A 21009-nucleotide genomic window follows, 5' to 3' on the forward strand; every position below is an offset into this window, starting at 1 on the left:
TCGCAGCTGGCGCTCTGCAGTTAAACCCCTAGGGGGCCGGAGCAGATTGCCTGGGCTACTAAAGGACAAAAGCCCTTACTTAGTGCAGCTATTTTCATTTCTGCAGATGCCCCCAGGCAGATAGACAGCGTGTTAGGGACAAGCCCTATGCACTAATCTTTACTTATCTGATAGGCATACCCCTAAGAGATCTTCAGGGACTGAGTTCCACAAGACAGGTGGACCTCTGCCTGGGACCTGTAGAATGGCCAACTCAATGCACTGCACTATGTGCACAGATGAGCACTAAATACAGGCTGACCCCAAATCTCCAAGAAGATGCGTGCTTCACTGGCTCTGCAGACACAATTATTGATGAAAAAAAGTCTTGATAATAGATAAAAACGATTTGCTTCTCCGAGAGATGTCAGTTTGCCTAAGGACCCAAGCAAAAAACCGAGGCATGCTGGGAGTGGAAGGGGTTATATACCTACAACTTTGCTTTGCTAGTGCACAATTATCCGGAAGGTGCAGTAGAACCAATTGTTTTAGAACACTATCCTGTGTCCCGGAATGTACAATAAAAATAAAGAGTGATTAATAAATCCTTTAGTTTTCTTTCATATAACAATCATGTGGTCAGGACTGCATCACAGTTATTTGAATGTCTGTTTAGCATTGATCCCAGGCAGGAGAACAAATGGCCTCTATGGGGCTTAAATGCCTAATACTTCTCCTCTCACAGGAAGAATACTAAATACATCAGATAAAAAGTGGCGCATTCTGAGATGTAAGGCTAAACGATAATAATAACCCCATGGTTCAGACACAGAATATTACAGACTACAGTAACATGACTGCCATTCCTCATATACTTTTCTTTTTCTGCATTATTATAATTTAACCTTTTGATTTTTTTTTTTTCTGCTTTGGTCGCTTGTTTTTTTAAGTGTAAGCAAGATCACTACTTTGAGAAACATAAATGTATTCCTTACCAAGCAATGCAGATAAATGTGCAATACTTTCTTTTAACATTCTTGTTGATTTATGGAGAAAATGCAAAGATTTACAAATGGCAATGAGGTGTGGAAATACTGTTACACTTTTAAGTCTTATCAAACGTTTAACGATCTTCTGTTGAATATGGTGGATGCAGTAGAATGGAACATCAAACACGAAGCCACATCTCAGATGGGGATTCGTAAAGAGTTTAATTTTAAAATTGTATGGCTATTTGTTTTAATGTTGGCTGCTGTTAGGGACTGCATGCAAATAACTTTCCATCTAATGGCAAATTAGTACAAGAAAAGGAACAAGAAAGAAGGAAGAAGAGCTGGATCTAGCAACTAATATCAGCTGTTCAATCTAGGCCTGTGAATACTAGTTTGGTCTACTGAAGCCCTTAGAGCACCCTTCAGCTCCAGTTTGGGGAATGAGAACACATAACTAAAAGCCAAATATTTTCTTTTCCTTTAGGATGGAATAGTAAATTGTGGAAAATGGAAACCCCTAAACCCCTAAACCCCTATCAGCCATCTGTAAACCTTCAGGGAGTTCTGGTTACCAAATTAATTTTTGCATTTTGAACCAGAAGTCACTTGTGTATCAAAAAAGTCTCTCCAATTACATATTAGATGGTTTGGTTTATGCAATATTTACAAACATACATGTAACTGCTGACAAAGCTATAAACTATTCATACTACATTCACTGGAGGTTAAAAATTATCTATGCAAGCTGGAGTCCCACTTGAACATGTCATGGCTAACATAAATCCTATGTTCCATGGGAAAATCAGAAAGACCAAATTAAGTTTACAAGTTCAACAATAATTAAAACAGGATGCCAAAATGATCTACATTTACATATCATTTATTTACAAAATAACTAGCTACTTATATACAGAAGTTCAATACATTATAGTATTGCTGTTAAACTAATTGCAAAACAAAAATGGAATTGTAAAAGTACAGCTATTCATAATATTTGCAAACTCACATTTTATAATATCCTGAAGTGAATGGGGGTGGTGTACTGCAGAATTGTGTTAAAGATTCTTGATCCAAAACATCTGCATCACCCCATTAACCTCTTGCCGTCCGCCCGTAGTAAAAAAACGGACGGACGGCACTGCTGCATCTGCGGGTTGCCGTCTCCAGACGGCAATTTTTTTCTGCTCGCGCGCGCCCCCTAGCGGGCACGCACGGGCAGAAAAGACCCGTTCAATGCACACACCCGTTACCGCTGCCCCATCTTGGATCCCGGGACCGGCTCCGAGGGCGTCAGGAGGAGGAGGACGGGAGATCAGCTCCTTGCTGATCCCCGTCCGGGCTGTGAATGCAGAAGTGATGTGTATTACATCACTTCCGCATTCACCTGTCAGGTGAGAGAAGCCAGAGAGAAGAAGCTGATAAAGCAGATCTCTGCTTCAAGTTTTTCCCCATAGTTCTCCTCAGGGTCACGGGAGGACATAAACTAGCGTCCTCCCGTGAACCAAAGTCTCAGTATACTGAGACCGCCGCAGCCGGGACAGATCCCGACATTACTGTCGAGATCCACCCAGCTGCGTGATTGACAGCTGGCTCTGCCTATCTAGAGGCAGAGCCAGCTGTGCCCGCCCTCTACCCCGTCCGTTCCGCCAGTCAGCGCTGGAGGATCGGAGCGGGGAGGGGGGGGAATCCTTGCAGGGAGCCATAAGTGACAGCCACGGCTCTCTGCAGGGACAGGATCGAGAAGTAAGCGAGCGATGGTATGTGTTCGCTCACTTCCTGATCTATTGAGCCGACGTACGACAGTTGCATTGTCACACGTCGGCTCGAACTATGAGGTTGAGTGAAAATCACTCGCCTCATAGTTCTCCTTTAAAACAATAGGGGTACAATCAGTTTTAGAAAAGGTTAAAAAAAAATAAAAAATTGTAGACAATCAGGGATTACTTAACAGAGAACTATGGGGTAAACTTTTTATCCCATAGTTCTCTTAAGGTTCACGGGAGGACATATACTAACCTCCAATCATGATCCAAAGCTCAGTATTTAGAGTGTTATGGCTCGCTATATACCGAGAGCGTCGCAGCAGAGACGGATCCTGACAATACTGTTGAGATCCACCCAGCTAGCTGATAGGCAGAGCTCACTGTCACTGTCAATCTATCTAGAGGCAGAGCCAGATGTGACCGCCCACTCCCCCGTTCGTTCCTCCAGTCAGCACTGGAGGATCCGACCGAGAGGGGAGGGGGGAATCACTGCGGGGAGCGGTGACTGAAAGCTCACCACTCTCTGCAGGGAGATGATTGGAAAGTGAGCGAGCGAAAAATCACTCACATGATAGTTCTCCTTTAAGTGCTTTTCATTTGTGACACCCATGCATCTGCCAAACAATCTACGAAATGGTGCTGTCACAATAATCCTTTATATTTGTGCAGTAAGTAACCAATAATGCTACTTTACACAACCAGCCAGTGACAACACAAAGATCATTGATTTCTGTGGAACCACTACTTGTCCAATGGTTCTGTAGCTACTTGACTTCTCCTGTTGGTGAAGAACTGGTTAAATAGGACTACAAAATGTGTCTAGGACTAAAAAGAGGAAAAAAAAGCTTCCACTCTTCTAACAGCACATTTAAGAAGTCAAAAGAACACCTCTCATCTTACATTTGACATTAAATTTCCTGTTTACATGTTCAATTCTAACTTTTAGTATTAACTATGCCACAACAAAGCTTTTTTTCCTCATTACCAGATATATATGGAACGTCCCATTCATATGAAAGTAGATAACTGTACTTAAAGGCACCCATTTCAGATAAGACTGTAAACATTACTTTAGAGATGCATTGATAGCTGGCCCATTGAAGGAAATATAACTTGATAATAGTGAAGAAAGTCATAAATGGGGCAAGACACACACACAACACAGTCATTTTTGGAAACATCACAAAAATCACACCTCAGCATCAGCATTTTTATGCACTTTTTACGCGCGTCTCACACAAACGCGCATTTTCAAGTGTTTCCTATTGAGGCTACGGGGCAAAAATGAGCTGTAATATGCCGGGGGGAAAAAAACTCCTGTACTTTTTACAGCGACAGGCCTTTTGTTTATTGCGACAAAACGCTCAGATGTGAACAGGGCCATAGAAATAAATGGGATTTTTTGGGGGCAAATTTTTGGAGTGTTTTCTAGGGCAGAAAAAGCGCTACAAAACGCTGAGTGTGAACCAAGAGACTTAAAAAGTGGACCTTTACCCCCTTTGACTAAAAATCACATCAGCATACAGCTCTGCATGCTGATATGAAATCATCTCATATTCATTAGCTAAATAAACTTATTTTTTATTTACTTAGAATTTGTTTTCTACTTCCTGGTCTACTTTGGCACAAGTGATGTAGCATTGTATCTTGGGAAGGTTATATCAGCAGAACATGGCTGGGAAATCTCTTCTGTAATCTCACGAGATCTCAGGGAAAGGCATTATCCTCCCCTGAGATGATGTGCATGGTCACATGTTCTAGTCACGTGTGCCAGAGTTCCAGGAAGTAATTGGTGCTCTAGTAACCTGCCCTTAGTAAAAATGTCCACGGTCAGAAGACTAGGGGGAAAAAAACAAGGTATGCAAAGAATAAAAAGCCGGCAATTATCTAGAAGTATCTGTTCGTAGATTATAATTACTACACACGTCTAAACGTGCCTTTGTCGTCATTTTTGAAGATATGGGTAAAGTTCCTCTTTGAGTACAATTTACTTGTCCACCTTATTTAATGTAATCGGAGTCTTCCCCTTTAAATTAGTGGCTTCTTCCTCAACTGTGTAAGTCATAAAAAGAACAGCTCAATTCTTGCAGACTACCCCAGGAGCTCACACTGTTGACACTGTTGTTTTCTTTTTCAGACCATTTTCAGCAAGTACAGAAAATACCTGTTGATCTTGCCAGAAATGCTGTGTCCTTGTCACTTCCGGTTAGCTGAAAAGTACACACAAGCAAACATATCCTTCTTGCGTATACTACTAGTCCAAAACATTCATCATGTAATGGAGATGAGCAAAGGCAGGCATGTTTGAAGTCTAGCTTATGTGAAAACTATGGCTGACTCCGTGGATAGAAATAAACATAGACATGATGGAACAGGAAGAGTGTTATTCAAAGGATAACCAGGATAAAACATTAAAAAAAGAAAAACCAATGTAACCACTACATCCAAGGACTAATAAAGTGAAACTAAAAAAAAACAACAACTCAGGAGTAAAATCTTAAATTACATTTGAATAATTAACAAAAACGTATCTTATTTATGTATCATTCGGCTGTAGATCGTCAAATCACCTCTGAATTCATGCCGACGCTGTCCTTCCTTCTGGAGGGTGGCTACTCTTGTTCCCCATGATCCCTTTGTGTGTTGTAAAGTAGCCACCGCTCCAAGCTCCTCCCAAGATGGACTACAAACTCATGTTTAGTTTGCTAATTTGTATTAAATTGGAGTCCATTGTTCTCCAAAATTTAGATCATCATTACAGCTAGCTGAAGAAGGAACAAGAAAGGTGCATTTTGTAAACGGCAAATTAAAAATAGCTACACAAGATTATTTTGCTAAAAAAAAAACAAACAAAAAAACTTACCCCTTAACCCATTTGCTGCCACAACATATGGCATATGGCGAAACACAACCGCTTGCAGCTGGCTACGTCAGTATGCCATATGTAGGTGGATTTTCACCCTTCTGCTATAAACTCATGGTCGCTTTAGAGAGCCGCAGCTGTCGGAGTGGCAAAGTGGGGAGGAGAGAGGAGCTGGAAACAAGTGAAAAGAGAAAGATGAAACATTGTCTTCCTGTCAGTTTAAAGGCGGACAGCGGAGGATCAGTAAATATGCATAATATTTACCAACCCTCTGTGTGCAGAACACTGGTGTGATCGCTGATAACTCCAATCTTTGTAAACAACTGAGGACACATAGTACTATGTGTCCCCAGTTATTAATGAACAGGAAGTGCTTTACATCACTTCCTGTTCATTCATGAGTTTCTGAATGGTTAGACGCAGCTAAGTAAAGAGGCTTCTACCCATTTATAACTGGTTGATCGTAAACATTTATTATCTCCAGTATGTGAATGAATGGGAAGCCTCCGAGAGCGTTACATTAATTCAGTGCTGAGGCAGCAGGAAGAAAAAAAAAAGGATTGTCCTCAATTTCTTTTTCTATTTAAAAAAGGGAAATGTTAGGGGTCCGTTTAGTATGGATACTGATTTTAGTGTGCTTTTCTCCATTTGTGTATTTTTATCAGTTTAATATTGATTTAGTAAACATTTGCCCAATTCACAGGACCTACACAATTAGTAGCGCCATCTTTTTATTAACGCCAGTGCTTTCAGAAAATATATGGTTTGGGGGGTCTTTTACAAACGCTAAAAGCTGCATGAAAATATACTGTATATACAGGTGAAACTTGAATAATTAGAATATCGTGCAAAAGTAATGGCAGTAAGTGCTGCAAAAGGGGCCCAAACCAAGTACTGAGTACATATGCATGCTTGTACTTTTCAGAGGTCCGATATTGTTCTATGTACAATCCTTGTTTTATTGATTGCATGTAATAATCTACTTTTTTGAGGTTGTGAATTTGGGGTTCTTGGGGTTTTCATGATCTGTAAGCCATAATCATCACAATTATGACAAATCACGGCTTGAACTATCTTGCTTTGCATGTAATGAGTCTATCTCATATATTAGTTTCACCTTTTATGTTGCATTAGTGAAATAAATGAACTTTTGTACGATATTCTAATTATTCGAGTTTCACCTGTAAATAAAAAAAGTGGAAAAATTACATAATTGGCACTGCCAGCTGAGGTTAAAAGCTTGAGAGCTTGCCAGTGAAAGGGTCAAAGTGTACTTCCACTTTTGCCGACACATTAGGATAACACCTTCATACTTGTTGTATATTCCTGTTCTCATAGCATAACTTAAAAAGAAAAAAAAATTGCTGATTACATTTCTAGGTGCTTTTTACTTGCTTAAAAAAAATCCTACCTAGCTTTCCCACCTTTGCAATGTTAAGGAGGGGGCTTTGGGAAGTTATGTTTACTTTCAATAACCTTGTCTGTGCTATGCTGGCAGATCTCATGAGCTGTAAACTAGATCTAGTTCTAACAAAGGGTTAAAGGATTGGCAGTATTGTATGTTAATGATAAGCAACTCTGTTCCCACTTAGAGGACACACTTACTTTTGAAGTTATCATAACGTGCAGTCTTCCCAAAGGCCTGCTTCAAAGAAACATCTAAAAAAGGTAAGAAATATATATTTTTAAGTATGCTGTGTGAATGGGAACACAAACATACTGAATAGTGAGATCCTCTCACATATGACTGCAAAAGTGGAAAAACCCTTTAAAAAGGACAGCCTTGTTGCAAATAATGCACAAATAGTTTAAACGTTTAATACGAAGGACAAAAGCAGCAAGTCTCTTCTAGATGGGAAGGAGAAATAGCACAGAAAAAAAAAACAGGAGAGATTAACATGCTGGCTAACATTCTGTACATTCCACAGCAATAACTTGTTCCACTAAAAGCGATATAAACGCAGAAAGTAGGATAAACTCAAGATACAAGAGAACCTCGAAGTTTAGGAAAATATGTGTTGCCAGGTTTGTTTACTTTACTATCATACCAACGCTAAAACCTATTAAAAATAATGGCTGTTGTTGCTCAGTCGTGATGTCTCTGACCGAACATGTATTGTGGTTCTGTTACTTTTGTGATTTTTCTTCATAAAAATGCTCAATAAAAACGATTGAAATTAAAAATAATGGCTGACCAAGTATCTTAGCCTTAATAACGCAACAACCTACATACAGGAAATATATTAAATACTTTGAAATTATGTGTAACATTTCTTGGACATCTGACTGAAGCAGGTTACACAATAGCCTAGTGAGCTCCTGTGTCGTTACTGGGTTTCCACATTTTCCCCAGTTGCTGGCTATAAATTACTAATGTACACAAATGGAGGTTCTTGAGGTTGCTTTACTGTGCAGAAAGCTTTATCTTTTGCAGTGCATAAGTAAACCCATTATACTACAGGTCTGCTGAAGTCAGCACTAACAAATCATGTCCATAGCAATCCTTACACTGCAAGAAAATATTGAAATTTCATATTCAGGCAAGTTAGAAATGCAACACTACCAGTTTTAAAGTTCTTTTCACCGGGGAGCCTGAAGAAAGATACAGGTCATCCTGAAAGCTTGCATATTTGATAACTTGTTAGAAAGTCAAATGTATAACTTGTACTTGAGTACTTTTTTTTTTTTAATATTGCCAATTCCATTTTTTTTTTCACTGGATGTACCGCGGCCTCTCCCCTCTTGTTTACGGATGTCTGCTATGCCTAGCAGGTTGCAAAAGGCACCCATGCATGTGGGCTTCTGGATGTGAATTGAGCCATACTGTGTGCGTCCACTGACACGCATCACACTCAACAAGCAATACCAGTGTTCCCGCCTCCTCCCGTCTCTCAGTATCGACAGGCAGGTGCAGCAGCCTATCGCTGCCCTGCCCTCAGTGGCCTCGGGACCCCTCCTCTTAACCCGGAACTTTGGAAATGAAATGCTTCAATGTCTCTTTGGATAACTCATGTTGCTCTGGGAATCTTTTATTCTCTGTTTTTCATTTTTAAAAGATTCCATACATACAACACATTAAACAATGTAAAAGATTATAAACAAAAAATAAATAAAAATGTACTATAACCTTAAAAAAAAAACCCCAAAAAACAAAACTAGAAACCGACAGACGGCAACTGTCAATTTAAGAGCAGTTTACTTAGTTAGTCAGGTTGAAAAAAAGACACGCCTTTACCAATGGAAGTCTACACAGTTCTTAGCACAAGTTTATTTTATTGCATACCAACAGAAGTTTCCAGTACCAAAATGTAGATAAAAATGATTATTTGCAAGACTTTGAAATTCTAAACTGGGGCCACAACAGGACTCACATAAAGTGTGTCAAATCTGACAGCATTTTAATGTACGAAACGATTATTATTGATGAGATGCTTCCGCAGGAGGTTCAATACACTGCCGGAGATACCTAGAAAGCAGATTTATATTACAATACAATTTAAAAGTGGTTTTACTAGAACGAAATGTCTGCCAACATTTGTAGAACTGTACAATAAAGACATTTCATCTATTAAAAATGCTGCCTATTTCTTCACATTCATCAAATGCATGTTCAGTACTCGCTGCATTTCTCAGGGGAAATCACCATGCCCATGGGTAGCCATTTAGCCCTACTGAATGAAAACTATGATGGGGCTTTTAAATTGATTGATACATACAAATTTCATGGAATTTAAAGCCTTCTCCCTTTGTTAGCTGCTTAAGTCATGGCAGATAAATCAGGTACCCAAAAGAATATGTCACAATGGAAATAGAATTTCAGTGGCTATTTTAACAACAGATTTAACGTCAGTCCTACTGGTCATCTGTGAAAACAGAAATTATCCTTTGATTGTTCCAGTATCTTAAGATTAGTCAGGAAATCCTTAGAGGAAAAATCCTTTTTGCAGACAATAAACAAAAAGCAGAACGGTGAATAGTAAGAGGTCAATTTCCTAGATCAGTAACAGACATACTTGAAACAAGGGTGATGTTTTTCCTCTTTGTGACCAAATCAAAGCTGATGGTTTCTCCTTCAGTGAAACGCCTAATCATGCTCATGTGGACCTTTACTTTCGAGCACTGAGAACACTCAGCAACAGTATTTAAGACACATCATGGGAATGAAACATTTCCATTAATGGTGTGACCAGGAGTGTATGGAAATGCAGTAGGACAAAGACCAACAATGCATTTCTGGACACCATTTTGTGTCTGCTTTATGTAGACTAATCAACCACATTCCCTCCAAACATGAATTTGTCTTCTAAAGAGTTACAATTAAAACAAATCCACACCAAACTGAGAAACTGCAAGTTTTCCTGACAGACTTCAGGAGACTGCTTTACAAATTAAAACATTTCTATGAAACTATATGTATGGATCCCAACAAGTTCCTTGCTGTATCATGTAAACATTGTACGCACCAGCATATAGATTGCACACATACAATAACATTTCCTGTTTCTTGCAGAATCAAATTTGTAAAACTTTGATTTTTACTACAACTGCTTAAAAAGTGTTAATTTGTTGGTCAAAATCTGCTAGTACATCTAAGCTGCCCACACACCTTACAATTTATCTGCAGATTTTCTGTGGTCAGATGGAAAAGGTGCAACAGATTCCTCCATCTACACTTAAGTGTGTGGATGGAGTAATCTCCACCTGGGCCAATCTGTTGCACTTTTTCCATCTGACCACAGAACATCTGCAGATAAATTGTAAGGTGTGTGGGCAGCTTCACACTACCCTCTTCACAGGTTGTCAATGCTGCTGTCCAAGTGTGGCTCCATTACTCCTCCATAGAGCGGAGACACCCTAATGCTGGGCACACACCTTACAACCATCGCAAGACTTTTGTCTTGCAATGGTTGTAAGGTAATTTTAAAAACGTATGATCTGCCTATCTTGGACAGGCAGATCGTACTTCCGATGACCGCAATGCCGAACGGGCAATGTGCGCTTGCGCACACAGGCCCGTCCGTCTTTTATCTTACGAACATGCTACACATCCGCCGAAAATCGTATGATTCTCTGCGGGTTTTCGAACATGTTGGTAAGATAAAAGTTGTGCGACCTTACAGTAGTAGAGGTCGCACAGCTTCCATACACCTTACGATAATCGTACGATCGCGGGATTTCCCGCGATTATCGCAAGGTGTGTTGGTACCCTAAGACAGGAATTTTCTTACTGGCCAAATCACCAGATGAAACCCAACCCAAGAGGTTAAAAATAATAATTCAGCCAACACAATTGAGAAAGAAAATTGTGCGTTTTATATACAGGTGAAACTCGAATAATTAGAATATCGTGCAAAGTTCATTTTTTTTCACTAATGCAACTTAAAAGGTGAAACTAATATATGAGATAGACTCATTACATGCAAAGCAAGATCATTCAAGCCGTGATTTGTCATAATTGTGATGATTATGGCTTACAGCTCATAAAAACCCCAAATCCACAACCTCAAAAAAAGTAGAATATTACATGCAATCAATAAAACAAGGATTGTACATAGAACAATATCGGACCTCTGAAAAGTACAAGCATGCATATGTACTCAGTACTTGGTTTGGGCCCCTTTTGCAGCACTTACTGCAATAACTTTTGCACGATATTCTAATTATTCGAGTTTCACCTGTATATATATAAAATGTATCACACACAAACACATTTTGTGTGCAATTTTGTACTTTTCACTGGCTAAAGACACTGAGGCATTAAATATGCACGAAAAACACATGTGCAAATGCATTACAAAAGGTTTTTTTTAAATGTTGACGTGAAATATGAAATGTAAACGATAAGAACTTGAAAGGACAGAACATTTTAATACACCCCTTGCTATGCTACAGATAGCATAATCCTTGGGAGTGTCGACTTATTAATGTATTTTATGAAGGGAAGCTTATACTGTGTTAGAAACCTCATGTAATTGCATACAGACTTAAACATGTAACAGATCAAACAAAATTAAATATATACAGTATAGTGTGTGAATTATATGTAAATAAAAATAATTCCTAGCACCAAGTGAAACTAAATGCAAGGCATAAGGTGTGCCATTCCTATTATATCCCCTTCCTGTTCAGTTTACAATTAAAGGAGAACTATGAGGTGAGTGCTCATCACTCACCTCATAGTTCTAGCCGACCTGTGACAATGAAACTGTCACAGGTCGGCTCAGTAGATAGGGAGGTGAGTGAACACATACCGGCGTTCGCTCACTTCTCGATCCTGTCACAGCTCTCTGCCGTGAAGGGGAGGGGCTGGATTCCCCCCTCCCCGCCCCGATCCTCCAGCGCTGACTGACGGAACGGACGGGGGGGGGGGCGGATAAGCCTGGGTCTGCCTCTAGATAGGCAGAGCCAGCTGTCACTCACGCAGCTGGGCGGATCCAGACATAAATGTCAGGATCCGCTTCAGCTGAGGCGTCTCAGTATACCGCGAGCTGTAGCTCTCGGTATATTGCGGCGTCTCAGTATACCGCGAGCTGTAGCTCACGGTATACTGAGCTTAGGGTGACGGGAGGACGCTAGTTTGTATCCTCCCGTTACCCTAAGGAGAACTATGGGGAAAAGCCCTAACCCCATAGTTCTCCTTTAAGAAGATAATAAAAAGTGCCTCTTGTATTCACACTTTAGTTTCAAAGCAAAATTGCATTATATTACAGGTTAACAAAACGTCCAAAGCACACAACAGAAGTCACATTATGAACTACATCCAAATTTTATCTTCAGAAGTTGTCAAAAACATTTTGTAGCAGTAGTCCCCCGGTGGTCATCCGGATAAAAATGTTGTGCTCTTGCAGCTCACCACCTTATGGTGCGAATGTGCCCTAAAAGTGTATTATAAGGCAAAACGTTTTTTTTTTGATTTGCAAAAAGTGGGAAAGGGTTACAACTTCTGACAGTGAAATCAGTTTTGTTTGTTGCAGGCTAGCTGGTAAGTGTGCTGGGAAATTTTAGTTTTCCCACTAGGGAAATTTCCCACCTGTTTGTCATTCTGAAATGCAAAATTTTGAATTGCCACCAGAACAGGAAGAGGGAACCCCCGACAGAGTAAAAAAAATAAAATAAAATAATAATATGGAGTAAAAAAAAAAAAAAAAAAATTAAAGTTCCCCAAACCCCACATACAAACATGTGCCAGGTGCGCCTACGTGTGAAAACGACGATTGCACGTATGGTTCCCGCATTTTTTACATATCACCACAAACGCAGTGAGAGCAATAATTTTAGGGCTATTAATTACTGATAACACTAAACTGATGAGCAGTAAAAGAGTTTAAAGCGTCGCCTGTGGCCAATTTTCAATGTGATAGTTTTTTGCGATTTTCTGGGTGCGCGCAATTTGAAGGCTTGACATGTTTGGTGTCTATTTATCCAACATGACCCCATCTTTTATATTTTGCCAAAAATATGGGTAAGAATAAATGTTTAATATATAAAAGGTAGGGAAAACTTTTTTTTTTCAAATTACGGTACTTTTTTCATTATATAGTAAAAAATAAAAACCCCAGTGGTGATTATATCTATCTGTCTCTAAAAAGCAATATTTCATTTTCAATAAGGCAGGCGCGTTGTCTGCGCTAGGCTCTTTCCCCCTCATCCATTAACCTAGTTTGTGTGATCTCAGCCGTTTGAATTTTATACCCTGTACATCTGTGTTTGGTGACAAGGTCAACAAACCTTTTGAACCAAGATGTAAAAGTAAACATACAACCAGGTCAGACAGTTGTAAGCAGCCCGGCTTACAGGGTTACAACACAAAAACAGCCTCTGTTTTTGCTTAGTTGACTCAAATTGATACCACAGAAGAAAACTACTCTAGTAGTACTGTGAATTGTCCACCCTTTGGTATAAAAAATACACAATACAAGGATTGACAATTTCTCCAACAGAAAATGTAAAAATTCCACTACTTGAGGTTGATGGACTTTCTTCAAACTTCACATTAACCCAGAAAAACAACAAAGACAATGAAGAAGTTCCAGTTCATAGCTCAGGGGAAGTTTTTGTCAGCTCAGGATGTGGTGGATGCCTATAAAAGATGTCCAAAGAATATATTGGTGTAAAAAGAGACGGAATATACTCAGCAAAAGTGTATCTATAACACGAGAAAACAAGAATCAGATGCAAAACATTGGCATAGATGTTCATGAAGACCATTTCATTTTACAGCTAAAAGACAACAGTATTTTCACACAATACAAAAGATTCTAAAGACTTGTAAGGTGCCTTTAGAGAGACCAAATCACATATGGAAGTGGTGAAGGCCAATATTCTATATTGAACAATAAGGTGAAATAAAATAATCTGCTTATGGACGGTCATTTACAACAAAAAGCAAGATCAGTCCTATCAGATCTAATCAGTGGTGAATGCCTCTTTCCTTTAGGGTGGGTGGAACGGGACACCACATAAAAGAGTACTGGTGAAACATCCTAATCTTGCATTATATTTTAGGTGACTATTGAAAGGAGAAGTTATTCTCTTCTCAAACGTCACACAAAATAGTATTATATGTTCGATACTGCCCAATGGTAGGTGGATCCTGACATAACAGAAGGAATCAAAAGAAAAAATGCTAATACCTTCCCAATAATGCTAATCGCCTAGCTGTTATGCTAATATTCTTGCATCGACGACACCAAATAAGTAGGCAAATGAGGGCTAAGGACGGTACTCAGGTGTTCCAGATCTGCAGCCTTGTCCTGAGTTCGGGACAATGAGCTGGATTGTGTTATTAACAATCATACATTTTCATGTGCTGCCAGTGTCAGATTTAAACTAGCACCATGTAAAACAATAACTAAGGCCTTGTTCACACCAAGCGCGGAGCAGATCCAGACCAGAGCAGGTGCAGACCGGATCAAAACTGCGTCCAATGTATTCCAATGGTATTTTGACCTCCAGTTCACATCGCAGCGTGCGGATCCAGACCAGATCCAGAGCAGGTGAAAAAACTGCGGCAAGCCCTATTTTACCTGCTCTGGAACGCATCAAAAACGCAACGCAATGCAACCCAATGCAATTCAATGGGAAAAAATAACCATAAAGAAAAAAAACCTCTATGGTCATCTGTCATGACCTAATCTTCCTTTGTCACTTCCTGTCTTTGGAAAAGGTGACCTTGTGAGCTGGAGAGCAAAGGAAAAATGGTGGACCAGTTTTGTGACCCAGAGAGATTCATAAGTATGGTTCAACAGTGCCCTGAGCTATATGACAGCAGACACTTTCAATATAAGAACAATAGAAAGAAGGCTGAACAGTGGAGTTTGATAGCAGGGAGAATTTTCCCAGTATATAAGGATATGTCCTTGACAGATAAGGAGAACTGTGGTGAGTACTTCAATGTGAATGGCATTGTATACTAGTAGTTCCTCAAATGCAGTATTCCATCCACCCCCCTTCCCCCTACCACTCCTCCTTATCAAACTGCCTGTTTGCTCACTGACACCTGCAGCTGCTTTTCATGCAAAAAAAAACGCATCGCGCGTGTGCAGAAACCTGACCGGATCTGGTCTGCATATGATGTGAACAAGGCCTAACCGTTGTATTCTTTGACATGCATGAAAAAGCATAGTAATGAAGGTGCCCTAAAAGTATTAAAGCCAGAGGGTCAATAGGACAGTCAGGCACCTAGGCATTTGCTCAGGAAGTAAACAATGAAAACCCAAAGTGGTTCAAGTACTGACCATTTAAAAGACTCCATTCCCAACTTTGACATATAGTCTGTGGCATGGAATATAAGCACCCTAATACGAAGTCTATACTGTGCCAATAGAGACTATGTTATTAAAATGCTTTTACATGGCCACATGGTGAATTCTATGGTTATGTTTAAAGTGTAGGTAAAGGCAATTTTTTTAGTATTAGAAAGAGGAAAGGTCAGGTAAAGTTTTAAATGCAGTCTATGTCGATGTTTGGGAGATTCGCCCCTCCAATTGTCCTAGTGACCATTATCACTGAGACACAAAGTGATGTGAAACCTGCCACTAGAGCAAGAAATGAGATCAAATCCTCCAATAGGGCAAATCCCCCAATAGGGACATCTTTTCCTATAACCCCTCTCAAACATGAAAATTCTAATTTCCTATTGTACCTCCCGGACAGGTATTGAAGGAAAAAAAATCAATGGACAAGACAAGCAGCAAAAAAAATTACCCGATAAGAGTTTTACCCATTTCCTACTCAAAAAGGAAGGAAGGTTACATACACTTTAAAAGGACAATTATGAGGCGAGTTATTTTCACTCAGCCTCATAATCTGAGCCGACCTGTGACAATGAAACTGTCACAGGTCGGCTCAGTAGATCGGGAAGTGAGCGAACACATACCGGCGCTCGCTCACTTCTTGATCATGTCCCTGCAGAGAGCCGTGACTGTCACGCATGGCTCCCTACAGGGATTCCCCTGTCCGACCCTCCAGCGCTGACTGGCGGAACGGACTAGGGAGGGGCTGGTACAGCTGGCTCTTACTCTAGATAGGCAGAGCCAGCTGTCACTCACGCAGCTGGGTGGATCTAGACAGAATTGTCGGGATCCGTTCCGGCATCTCAGTATACCGCGAGCTGTAGCTTTGGGTGACGGGAGGACGCTAGTTAGTTCTCCTAAGGGTGACAGGAGGATACAATGGGGAAAAGCCCTAACCCCATAGTTCTCCTTTAAGTAATGTAGAAATAACTAAACCAGCAATAGAAAATGTGCAAGATAAGTTAAGAAATGTATAGATGTATTTGAAGATAAAGCAAAGGTTTGGAGCCATACATATGGAATGCTTTTTATAGGCAGGTCTTTTCACCCCTGCCACCTTCGAAATAAAGGACATGTTATATAGACTAAGAAGCGATTCTGGCGACTCAGCTGTCGCAAGATCGCTTCTACAGCCCGGTGAAGGGTCCCCCGCCCAAGCTGTGCTTCCCGGGCTCTGTTGCCCCTCATACGGGCCCGGGACCAACTTCTCTAGTGTCGGTGGGGAGCTGGGGAGGAGATGGACGATCCTCCGTTCGTCGATCCCATCCCCGTTCTATGGGACTGGAAGCGATGTAGATTGCATCACTTCCGGTCCCATAGCTGTTGTGCTAGACTCCCGAAGCCCAGCTGTAAGCGATTGAAGTGCGATCTGCACTTCAATCGCTTATTTGGTCGCGTCTTTTGGACCCCCAGCATCACCTTAAAGAGTACCTGTCACCACCATCTGCTATCACATGGGGGGCTTGTAAGCCCCCCATGTGATAGCAATCAAAGTAAAAAAAAAAAAAGTTTTTAAAATGAAAATGAAATAAAATAAATCTAAAAATACTTGTAAAAAATTTTCAAGTCTCCCGCCACCGCGAGTTGCCACGTAAACACGCGTCGGGTGCGCCTATGTATGAAAACGACAATCGCGCTATACATGTTGGGCATCGCTGCGCATGCCGGAGAGCAATAATTCTAGGGCATCTCTAAATTGATGACCTGTGGGGGCTTTTAAAGCGTCGTCCATGGACTTTTTGGGGTACTCGCGGACGCACACAATTTTTAACCTGGGCATGTTAGGTATCTATTTACTCAATGTAACCTCATCTTTTATATTTTATTTTGAGAAAAATGATATTTTATAGTGTTTTGGGTCCTTTAAGTATATTTTTCACTAAATTTTGGGGTTTGATAAGGAGTTGCGCTAATATCGAGCAACATAAAAATTTGCAACTGCCACCATTTTATTCTATAGGTTCTTGGCTTTCAGAAAATATATAATGTTTGGTGTTTTAAGTAATTTTCAGGCCTAAAATGTGGAATATAACATGGGTGCAAAAAAAAATGAAAAGGCCTCAGTCATGAAGGGGTTAAGCACTGGCACTTTCTATCAAACTCTGCCCCACTAGGATATATACAGGGGTGATCATTTCCAAACGTTCACACATCTGCCCAGTTATCTTATGTCACCAGCAGTTTACCGCTAGACTTTTATAAATCTCTATATGTAGAACATACAAAAATAAGGCATTGAAAATGGTTTACTTATGGAAGATGCACCATTTTCCCTTTAAACACCCTCACCTACACAGCTAATAAAATGTTAACTTAAAACAGCAGGAACAAGCTTCTTATTCTCCTGCTCCTTGTAGCCACATTACTAAACATGAAAAGGTTTTATTTAGTAATTACATGAGTCAGTTTTTGAATGGGAGAAGCCGAGCACCTGGTAACATGTAGATATTTTTGGAAACTTTGTATTTATGCAACTGAAGTTTTAATCGGATTTAAGGAAGGGCCGTACATGAATCTAAAGAAAAAAATAAATGAAATAAATGCCCACTTAGTAGTGTATGACTCTACGGACATTTTGTAACACTATTGGAAAACACGAAAGACTTTCTGTTTAATCTGTGTAAGCCACCCAAGCTGCTCTGCATAGAGCTTAGCAATGCTTCCTTTACAAGACTCGCTTGCAGGAAAAAAAAAAAAAGAGAAAGAAAGACAAAAAAAAAAAAAAAAAAAAAAAACTTGGCTTTTTAGATTGTGGAGGGTTGCAATGGTGCAAAGTGTTTTTGTTGTGTGAAGGTCCACTTTTCAAGTAAAAAAAAAAAAAAAAAAAAAAAAAAAAAAAAAAGCACTTGCGTTCTCTGCACACAATAAAACATTTCTAGCAGCAATGCCACAAAGTGACACCTGCAAAAAAAATGATGCAACTACTGCAGCAAATTAGCACAGTGAAAAATGCTAAAACGCCACTTTTCTAGTCTGCTGGGTGAATGTAAAGCTCTCGCAGACTTGTTAGCTTGTGTCAATCAGCAGTGCTTTTGTTAAATTAGGATGTTGAGAAACACCTCTTTGTCATGAGGCCTGACTTTATTTACTCTGCTCCTGTAACCCAGCAGTTGGAGATCTGACACTTGCTTACATGGCTTTTCTGTGCTGCAGAAATACAACATATATTATCATTGTACAAACACGGTTAAAAAGGGCTCCAGCTGGATAACAGGATAAGCAAAAGCATATCATGTAATCAACTAATGGGCACATTTGACCCACTCGTAAGGAGGCAGGGCACAAATTGTGGCCTGCTGGGGGGTCTTAACCCATCTTAATAACCAGCATTATCTATAGAAATTGGTATTGTAAGACCTACAGGGATGAGTTACTTACACATAATTACAAAAACTAACATATGAGGTGACTTAGAGAAACCATGGAGGAGAAACATAGAATGCTACAGGACCATATGAAAATGCAATGAATATAGTTGCCTTTATTTGAACTTCCGATTCATCTGAAATGGGTGTTCTAGGACACTTAAAAGATACAATTTGAATTATAGACTGCCTTCAAAAAAGGTGGATGTGTATAGATACACGAGGACATCTACCAGGGTTTGGGCAGATGTTTCACAGATATACAAACGGCATTACTACTCAAGTCACAAAGCTAACACACCAGGACACAAAATGATCCTTATATTCAAAGTGAGTTATTTTCAGCCGAGTACAATGAGAATTGAAAATTACAGTCATATGCCTGAAAATAAACGGAAGATTTTTTTTTCCTTGTGCACGGAGCCTCACGCGTGATTGAGACAATGAATGACAAAACCTTCCTGGAAAACAGATATCAACAAATGATTTAACATGGTTGCAATGGTACAAGAAATTACCGTGTTTCCCCGAAAATAAGACAGTGTCTTATTTTTTTTCACGAAAAAAGACACTAGGTCTTATTTTCGGGGGATGTCTTACCTGGCTGCTGCTGTCTGCTCTGCATGGCTGTACACCTTGAGGTCCCCCAGAAGGCATTCTGGAGGGTGTCAACCTTGGTAACATTTTAAATCATGGCTTAATTTGACTCAAAACTGACAGTCTCCTTGTTTGCTGCAGTCCTCTCCTTTACTGTCCAAGAGAGGAACCGCCCTAGTCCAGGACAACACGTGAACATGAATGGGCATATTTCTTAATGCAAATGATGGGCAGTGGGAGATCGGCACATCGACATTCAAGATTCTGAAACCACCCAAAACTTCTCCCTACATCATATATATATATATCTATATCTATATCTAGATATAGATATATATATATATATATACACATATATTTACACAGTATATATACACACACACATACCTCTAGCAGTTCCCATAACCATGTCTACTCGGTGAACTAAAACTTTCTTGAATCTATCAATGCTATAAAAAGGTGGAATGTTCAGTCACCACCAAATAAAATAGGTCACATAGAGACTTTCAGTATATTGGAAAACCTCTTAAGTGTTAATGAAGTGCCTGTTATCAGTTGTGTTGCTTGACACAGCTGGGATGTGGGATGTGTATGGCAGCCCTTCTTCCCAAGGACACTTTGGAAAAGCAGGCCCAATGTGTAGGAACAAATGAGTGTATACAAAATGTAATAAATATATCCCCCGCTGTTTTATTGGAAAGCAAAGCATTGCAGAATATTGACTCACCCTGAAAACCGTGTTTTTAATGCAAATTTCTGATAAATCGAGGGCCATACATTTACAAATGAGGTTCGTGTATCCAGATATAACATTCTTGTTTTTGTATCCATGTTCAGAGTACAAGTCCCTGTCCCCCTTTAGGGAGCCCCTGTCACCAAATGCAAGTAAAAGCACTTAAACAAAATCAAGTATTTTTAGCAGGGCAATTCACAAAAGGGTGAAGAGTTAGGAGAAGACAGGAGAAGTGAACAATCTAGGACAACATAGCTGATTTGGAAAAATTCTCCAATTCAGCTCACTTTCCAGTTCAGCTATGTTGGCCTACATTGTTCACTTCTCCTCCCTTCTCCAAACTCTTCACCCTTTTGTGAACAACCCTGTATATGTTTACTTGCAGATTTTTTGTTTTTCTTTCCACAAACTAGTTTTTTTTATTGCACTGTGCCTCTGAACTTGCTAGATATTGGACACTCCAAAAACTATTAATTCCCTAGCACAGGCCCCTCTCTTCCCTCGCATGTCTTAGCACCCTCCTCCACCGGGAGTGTCTGATTGCTTAGTCTATGCTTGCCCACCATCACAGCTCCTCTCCTCACCTCCCTACATAACCTTTTATGTAGTAGCGAAGAGGAATATTATAGAGCAGGGGTAAGCAACCTTGGCACTCCTGCTGTTGTAGAACTACAAGTCGCATGAGGCACTGCAAAACCAACACCCACAAGCATGAATCCCACAGTCAGAAGCATGATGGGATTTGTAGTTTTACCACAGCTGGAGTGGCAAGGTTGCCTTACCCTGCTACAGAATGCCCCTTTAGAGAGAGCTCGGAGTCTTCTGGGGCTGTTGACATCACATCCAAGATGGATGCACCTAGCATCAGTGTCAAGGCTTTTGGAGGTCTATACAAGGAAGGCTTTCTTAATATACGTTTAAAA

The 21009-nt window shown here is 40.0% G+C and overlaps 1 long non-coding RNA gene across 1 annotated transcript in view; it reads right to left on the reverse strand.

Annotated features, from left to right (window-relative positions):
- Positions 1-21009, reverse strand: part of LOC108786279 — a 45424-nt gene that overhangs the window by 8322 nt on the left and 16093 nt on the right. Inside the window, exon 2 of the long non-coding RNA XR_001941188.1 lies at positions 13559-13677. This is a non-coding gene — a long non-coding RNA (uncharacterized LOC108786279). The remainder of the gene's footprint in view (positions 1-13558; positions 13678-21009) is intronic.

This window comes from Nanorana parkeri, unplaced genomic scaffold (genome assembly GCF_000935625.1).
Source record: "Nanorana parkeri isolate BGI_ZX_2015 unplaced genomic scaffold, ASM93562v1 scaffold200, whole genome shotgun sequence".
NCBI lineage: Eukaryota > Metazoa > Chordata > Amphibia > Anura > Dicroglossidae > Nanorana > Nanorana parkeri.